General features: G+C 41.4%; 1 long non-coding RNA gene across 1 annotated transcript; it reads left to right on the top strand.

Moving 5' to 3' along the window:
- The first annotated feature begins 1,199 nt into the window (after nt 1-1,199).
- On the top strand, nt 1,200-5,830 carry LOC149357725 (uncharacterized). Its single transcript, XR_016291870.1, has 2 exons — nt 1,200-1,795; nt 3,568-5,830. It is a non-coding gene; the product is annotated as an uncharacterized LOC149357725 (long non-coding RNA).
- The last annotated feature ends 639 nt before the right edge of the window (nt 5,831-6,469 follow it).

Genomic DNA, 6,469 nt, shown 5'->3' with positions numbered 1-6,469 from the left:
CAGTTTTCACTATATCAATTCGCTCTAAAAGGCGGTAAAACTTTAAATCAAACTGCACATCAGCAAGCTAGAAATAATTCAACGCAAGCATATAACATTAAATTTTCTAAAGGCACCTCTGAATCGACGACCGATCTCAAGAAAAATTTGGCAGAACACAGCGGCAATGTATTCGTTTGCTTTCTTGAGTAAAAAAACAACCTCACCGCCGTTACGATCACTTGAAATCTCCAGAAACTGGATCAACAAAGCGTACAAATACCTGTAACGAATATATTTTTCCTAATTGAAAGACAAAATACGATCAGCTCTCACTACTGACTAATGAGCATGAATAGGAGTAGCCTTGTACATCGTTGTCATTGCATTCGCCTTTTTTCGAGTTCTTGTTGATTTGTGTCTGCACCAGTTGTTTCCTTTTTTTTGGCGAAAAAATGGGCCTTCTTCCCGTAGCGTCCTGTCTATAGCATAAACGCTGCGCAAGTGCTCTACCACGAGCAATGTTTGCCGACCAAGCACACGGCGCACTGTGCGACAGTAATTCGGTGCAGTATTAGCAGAACCTCTCCAAAACTTCGTAAGTCACCTTTCCAGCATCGCAAAAACACTTTTACCATGGCGTTGCGGCTCGCGAGGGTCGGGAGTTGGGTGCAGCACTGAGGCCTGGCAAAGCTGCTTTTCACCGTTCCGTCGCGACTGCAGCGTGGTGACGGTTCATTTGACGGCTTGACAGAGTTGCGCCTAATTCCTTTATCGCCGCAACAACACAAGGCAGAAGCGTGCACAAGAGGCGCGCGACATTTTTCGGACAATATATTTCTCCAGCGCTGCACCCGATTTCTGCCACCCCCCCCCTCTTAAAAAAAAAATGACCTCAATGGTAAAGACCCCTTCCGCTGTAAAGAGAGGCTGACTTCGTGAGTTTTGCAAAAGAGTAAACCTGTAGTTGAGACGGGCAGCCGCTACAGTAAACAGGCCCATTATTAAGATTATGTTCCTAACGTGCTTTTTTTTATCTTCGCTAGTATCTGTAGACATAAATTAATAAATATTGTTTGTTTTAAGCGCTTCCCACATTTTGCAACAGACCACCTATCAGGCCTACAATTCAACTTCACTGTGTGACGAAAATTCCTTTACCATGCTGGCATGGCCCCACCTTGAGTATTTAGTCGTTAGGTGCGTATTAGCTCTATGTTAGGTGCAATGCTGGCTTTTCTAGTCCGAGCAGATGTGCGCGCGCTTCATGCGGACGCCTACCGCGCAGTCTGATAGTCGATCCTCGACTCAAGGACGCTGAACCAGGCGTTGCCTTCTCAAGGGAGGGAGATGCGTCTAGAACCACGTTGGTAGAAATGCCAGCACTTCTAATTATGAGTCCTGCCACACAGAATGAATTTCGCACCACAGAGTTACCGGCTCTTCCAAGGAAACAGAAACCGAAACTCCGTCCACGAGCAGCGGCAAAAAATAAAAAAAAAGTCACACCGAAGCCAATCCAGTCCAATCCCAAAGTCGTCAGCAGCGGCGCCATGTTCCTTTTGTTGCCGGCCGGCCGGGTGGCGTTTCGGGCGTAGTTTTTTTTTGTTGCTGTTGCGCCTTGTGTGGTGTTTTCGTGCTGTGGTTTTCGAATGTGCTACAAAACTGGTGCGTGACCTGCGCGCTTCGAAAGACCTTCTGAAGCACCTGAAGTTCTTCTCAAGATATTGGACGTCGTATTGCGCCCTGCACCACGCCGTGACAATGCCGGCATCAACGTGGAAGAACGAACGACCTTGTGTGATTGCTTACGAATGTGAGTACAGTTCTTTAAATTATCTGCCAAAATGTTGTACTGGGGTGCGTGAAGTGCTGTAAATGCTGCTGGGTGTTGTCTGACAACTTCTTCGGAGTGCAGTAGAAGTTTGAGTTCGATGCAACGGCTTCCGCATGTGCGCTGTTTGCACGTGACCGCGAACCTGTCACACAGCCACGGAAACCGTCGCTTCGCGCCTATAACTTCCTCTCCGCAGCGACGAAGTTGTGACATGGAGTACAGTTGCATGTTTTTACTCTCATGATATCGTTGTGCTCATTATTGCGATGATTGGGACCAACGAGCGGAAAGCACTGTGTTGGAACGACGTATGCTTCTCAGTGGCAGTAGTTCCCGGCGTTTAGTTTTTTCGTGTTTGTATGTGTGCGTGTGTACAGGGTATAATTCCAAGCTGAACAAAACATGGTCTGCCGAGTCCACGTTACAAATGCTCACAGTACTCAGGCCGTTCAGTACCTAGAAGTGGAATGACGATGTAGCTACAACCGACTAGAGTTGCGCACGTCAAATGCAAGAGGAATGTTGCGGATGAGTTTCGCCGCGAAAATAACTTTTGGTAATCTCTTTCCGGCGTTATTCGTTCATAGAGAGTGTTTGTGGGCACTGGCTTTGGTTTTTTTTTTGGCATTACTTCGTACTGGCGCAAAAATGAATTGCACACTTACGGCTGTACCATCGCAAACTGCGCATGATGTTTTTGACTATGCTTTGAAACATTTTTATTTCGTAGGAATTTATGGGGACGCATGCGGTTTCTCCAGAGTTTATCAAAGAGAGAAGTACTGAGACTTGGATTTGGCCGAGATGTTCCCACTTGCACTGTAGTGTCATGCCGTAAAAAGCTTATTATTTTATATTGTGTTTTGTTATGTCTGTGGTATTGGTGCTGATTCATTTTCCTGGCTGTAATCTCACTGCTTTTCTGCAGCAACTGGAATATAGCTTTATTGATCTCGCTACCAGAGTGCTAGAGATATCGTGTTTTTAATTTATGTAACTGAATGGAGTCATTTATATGGATGCAATGGATTATACTGGCTAGCAGTTTAAAATAGTTATGTGACATTTTTAACGCACTTAATATCTTTCTACAACTATTTCAGCAGTGTCAATCCAGCATTAGTGGAGCAGGGAAGTGAAAAGTTTTCTAAATGCAGCAGGATCAGAATCCATCCCTTTGCTTAACGAGGGGGTCGTCGGCATCACCATCTTGTCAGATGTTTAGTGAGTGCAATTACTGTGTTTGAGTAGCCATTCCCAGAGACTCAGATGTAGACGCTTTGTGCTGCCTGTGAGCTACTGAGGTTGAGTGACAGCTGTTCTCAGTTTTCACTGCACCTAATTTACTTACTGCAATTAATCAGTCACTTGTAAAACACAGAAGACAGGTGAATTAGTTCTCTAAAAAAAGTGATTGTGATTGTCACTGCATTATAGTGGCAATAAATATGTATTAGATGAATAGTGTTACGGGCTAATGTAATAGTTATTCATTCTTATGAAATGTTCTAGTCTGGCAGCAGTATCAGTCACAGCTGGGTGGTGTTTATAGTTCTTTTCGAAGTGTACATGCCATTTATTTTGAAATCATATACTTTCTGTATTGTGCTGTTAGTACTCTTCAAAGCTAGATCACTAGAGTACTACTGCTTGTAGATTATGATATGATTGATGCTTTTGTTTGCATTAGTGTGAAAGCAGTTGTGTGCTAGGTCTCACTGACTGATTTTTTTTCTTTGGCCTATAGGCAGACATCTGGGTACTTCAGACTGGCAAGCATGGGTGGTGCCTACCTGACACCTCCTCGTCTCTGCACAGACAACAATGATGTACCTAATAATCTACCGGCCATGTCACATCATTGGCTTACTGCAAGTGATCAGCACAGTTTATGAATGGAAATGCTGGTGTCTATGCAATTGAATTATTGTACTGTGGGATATGCACAATGAAGATCACATCCAAAGAATAGATGGAAGTGCCGATATGAACCAACAGTGCCTCCTTTTGACCAATTTTTATTTTCAGAATAATGCACTCAATTAAAAGATGAATTCTAAACTAAATATGTCTATACCAGCATAGTTAGGAAGTCAGATCTTGTATCAAGCATTTGCATATTTTAAATGTGTGCTTTGAGTTGGTTGTTAATATCCCAGCACATTTATCCTCCTTACTATTTACTACAAAGGAATGAAATAGGTTGGTTTTCGAAATATTTGTTTTGTTTCTACTCTAAACCGAATATAGCTTTTCTTCTCATTTTTCTTTTTGTTCAGTTCACTTGATTACTGCAGCATATCATAGCTTTCTTTAGCAGTGAATTTTGCAGCCTGCTTATGATGGTCTCTTAGATTGTTGGGCAAGCTGACCATTGTGAATCCAGGCAACACTTAAACTCAGCTCAGGAAAGCATATGCATAGGTATAGTATTAGTTGTCTGTGGACAGCAGCAGTTGAGTGAAGAAAGGGGGCTGTAACAGATGACATTCACAGCTTATGTTGTCACCTAACAAGGATTATGGAGCAGCCAACTGTCAAGCATCCTATTCTGGCCGCCCTGTATTCCCTATGGTTGGATCAATTTGTACATGTGAAGCAATGTAGGAAAACACAAGTTACATATATGTAATGAAAGAAACCAGTTCTTTTGTTGGCACAGTCAGAGATTTGATGTACAGCTTTTTTGTGGTTAATAGCGAGTAGTGCAAACCAGTCTGAATTAAAATGCCAACAAAGGCACGTCCTTGTAGCAAACGGTAATATGCAGGATGGCTATCTGGTTCATTATTGCTCAGTATCAGACAAAGTACTCCTTGAAATTTGCATCCTCATGGGACGATTTTAGTCATGTAGAGTAGAAATGAATAATGTACTCTGTTTTGTCATTCTTGTACTTTGCGTCTTGCTTAAATTAAGAATTTATTCCTGCTCAAAGGAGTACAGACACCTAACTTTTGGGTGCATGTTTTCTGCTTTGTAATGATTCGTAAGGCATGGATTATTATGTGGTATTCTAGTATGCCCGCTAAATAATTTAAAGTTCAATATCTTTCTCATGCTGTTTCGGTTTCAACAGCAGAACGATCACTGTGACATCAAAGTGTGTTTACAGGTCTAGGAGACATGAAGCAACTGATATAATCCCTGCTTTGTCCTTTTAATTTGCTACAATGCTAAAGCCAAGCAGCCTCAACAGCCGGAATGACAACAAATGAAGAAGCAGCAATTTGCTGTTTTTTCATGCCTCATGTGACCTATAAGAGCACGTTAACGTTACATTCGTTGTTCGGATGTTGAAACCGTAACAGCATGAGAGCAAAATTCAATTATAAATTATTTATAGTTTGCAGCTGAATACCACCCGGTGATCCATGCGTAGTAGTGTCTTCCACATTACTGTGGAGAAGAAAGTATGCCACCAAAATTAGGTGCGTGTACTTTTTTAACAAGAGGCAGTTTAATTCTGGAAAGTAGATCTCACGTGTCCTCTTCTAAACAATTGTGACTCCTTCATCATGTTCACTCTGCTGTGCACACAATCCTTGGGACAGCTGTAAATGATATCCTTTCAGAATACTACATAAAGGTATACAGTGCTTTCTAACTTTTAATTCTCACAGAATGAACATGCAGCTAGCCTTTTGCTGTGGCTCCGACTAGCATTGTGTACCTTATGTAGGGCATAAGTGAATAAAATTAAGGCAGGCATATACTAAGAGCTGTTGAAGGCAGAAGGCTAGGCAGTATTTGTTTGGGTCGCTACTCCACTGTTTTTTCGTGAAAACATACTCTCTTTGAGGTGTGATCTTCGTTGCACATGTGGCGCAGAAAATTAATCTAAAATTACTTGATTGTCTCAAAATAAAATGTGCTCGTACTGTTCGTGTGCCATGTCTCCTATCAGTTTCATCATAAATGCTGCTAATTACTAAGGCTCGCCAGGAGCTGCAAACGTTCAATTCCATAAGCTGCTGTAAAAGTTGCTAAGTGAAATAAAGTTAGTTGATTGTATGTCGTGTGCTGTTGCTCTGTATGATTTCTTGCATGCTTACAGCAATCAGTGGTTACATCATATATGTTACATTGTACATGCTGGGCTTCTATAGGAATGTGGTGGCCAATTAGTTATTGGAACTCATTACTCAGATCTTATACAGTGTCAAAAGCATCACATTGCAATGAAATAAATGCATTCCAATGGATTTACGTAAAATTCATATAACTAGTTTCAAAAGAAAGTTGTTACAGTATTTCTTTTAAAGGATGTTAGCCGTGTTCCTATAACAATGCGGTGGCCAATTAGTTATTGAAACACTGTATCCAAATTCTATACAAATTCAAAAGCAGCACATTACAATGAAATGAGTACACTCAAAAGAATTTCTAAACAATTTCTCAAGGAGTTTCTAAACCAAGTCATTACAGAATTTCTTTTAAAGGACATTAGCCACATTTCTATAGCAATGCGGTGGCCAATTAGTTATTGAAACACTGTAGCCAAATTCTATACAGATTCAAAAGCAGCACATTACAATGAAATGAGTGCGCTCAAAAGGGTTTCTAAAGAGACTCCTCAAGGAGTTTCTAAAGCAACTCATTACAGTTTTTCTTTTAAAGGACGTTAGCCGTGTTCCTATAACAATGCGGTGG

This window comes from Amblyomma mixtum, chromosome 3 (assembly GCF_055824585.1).
Source record: "Amblyomma mixtum isolate Tamu chromosome 3, ASM5582458v1, whole genome shotgun sequence".
NCBI classification, from domain to species: domain Eukaryota; kingdom Metazoa; phylum Arthropoda; class Arachnida; order Ixodida; family Ixodidae; genus Amblyomma; species Amblyomma mixtum.
Note: the sequence above shows the minus strand (reverse complement) of the source record. Positions and strands in the feature narration are given on the sequence as shown.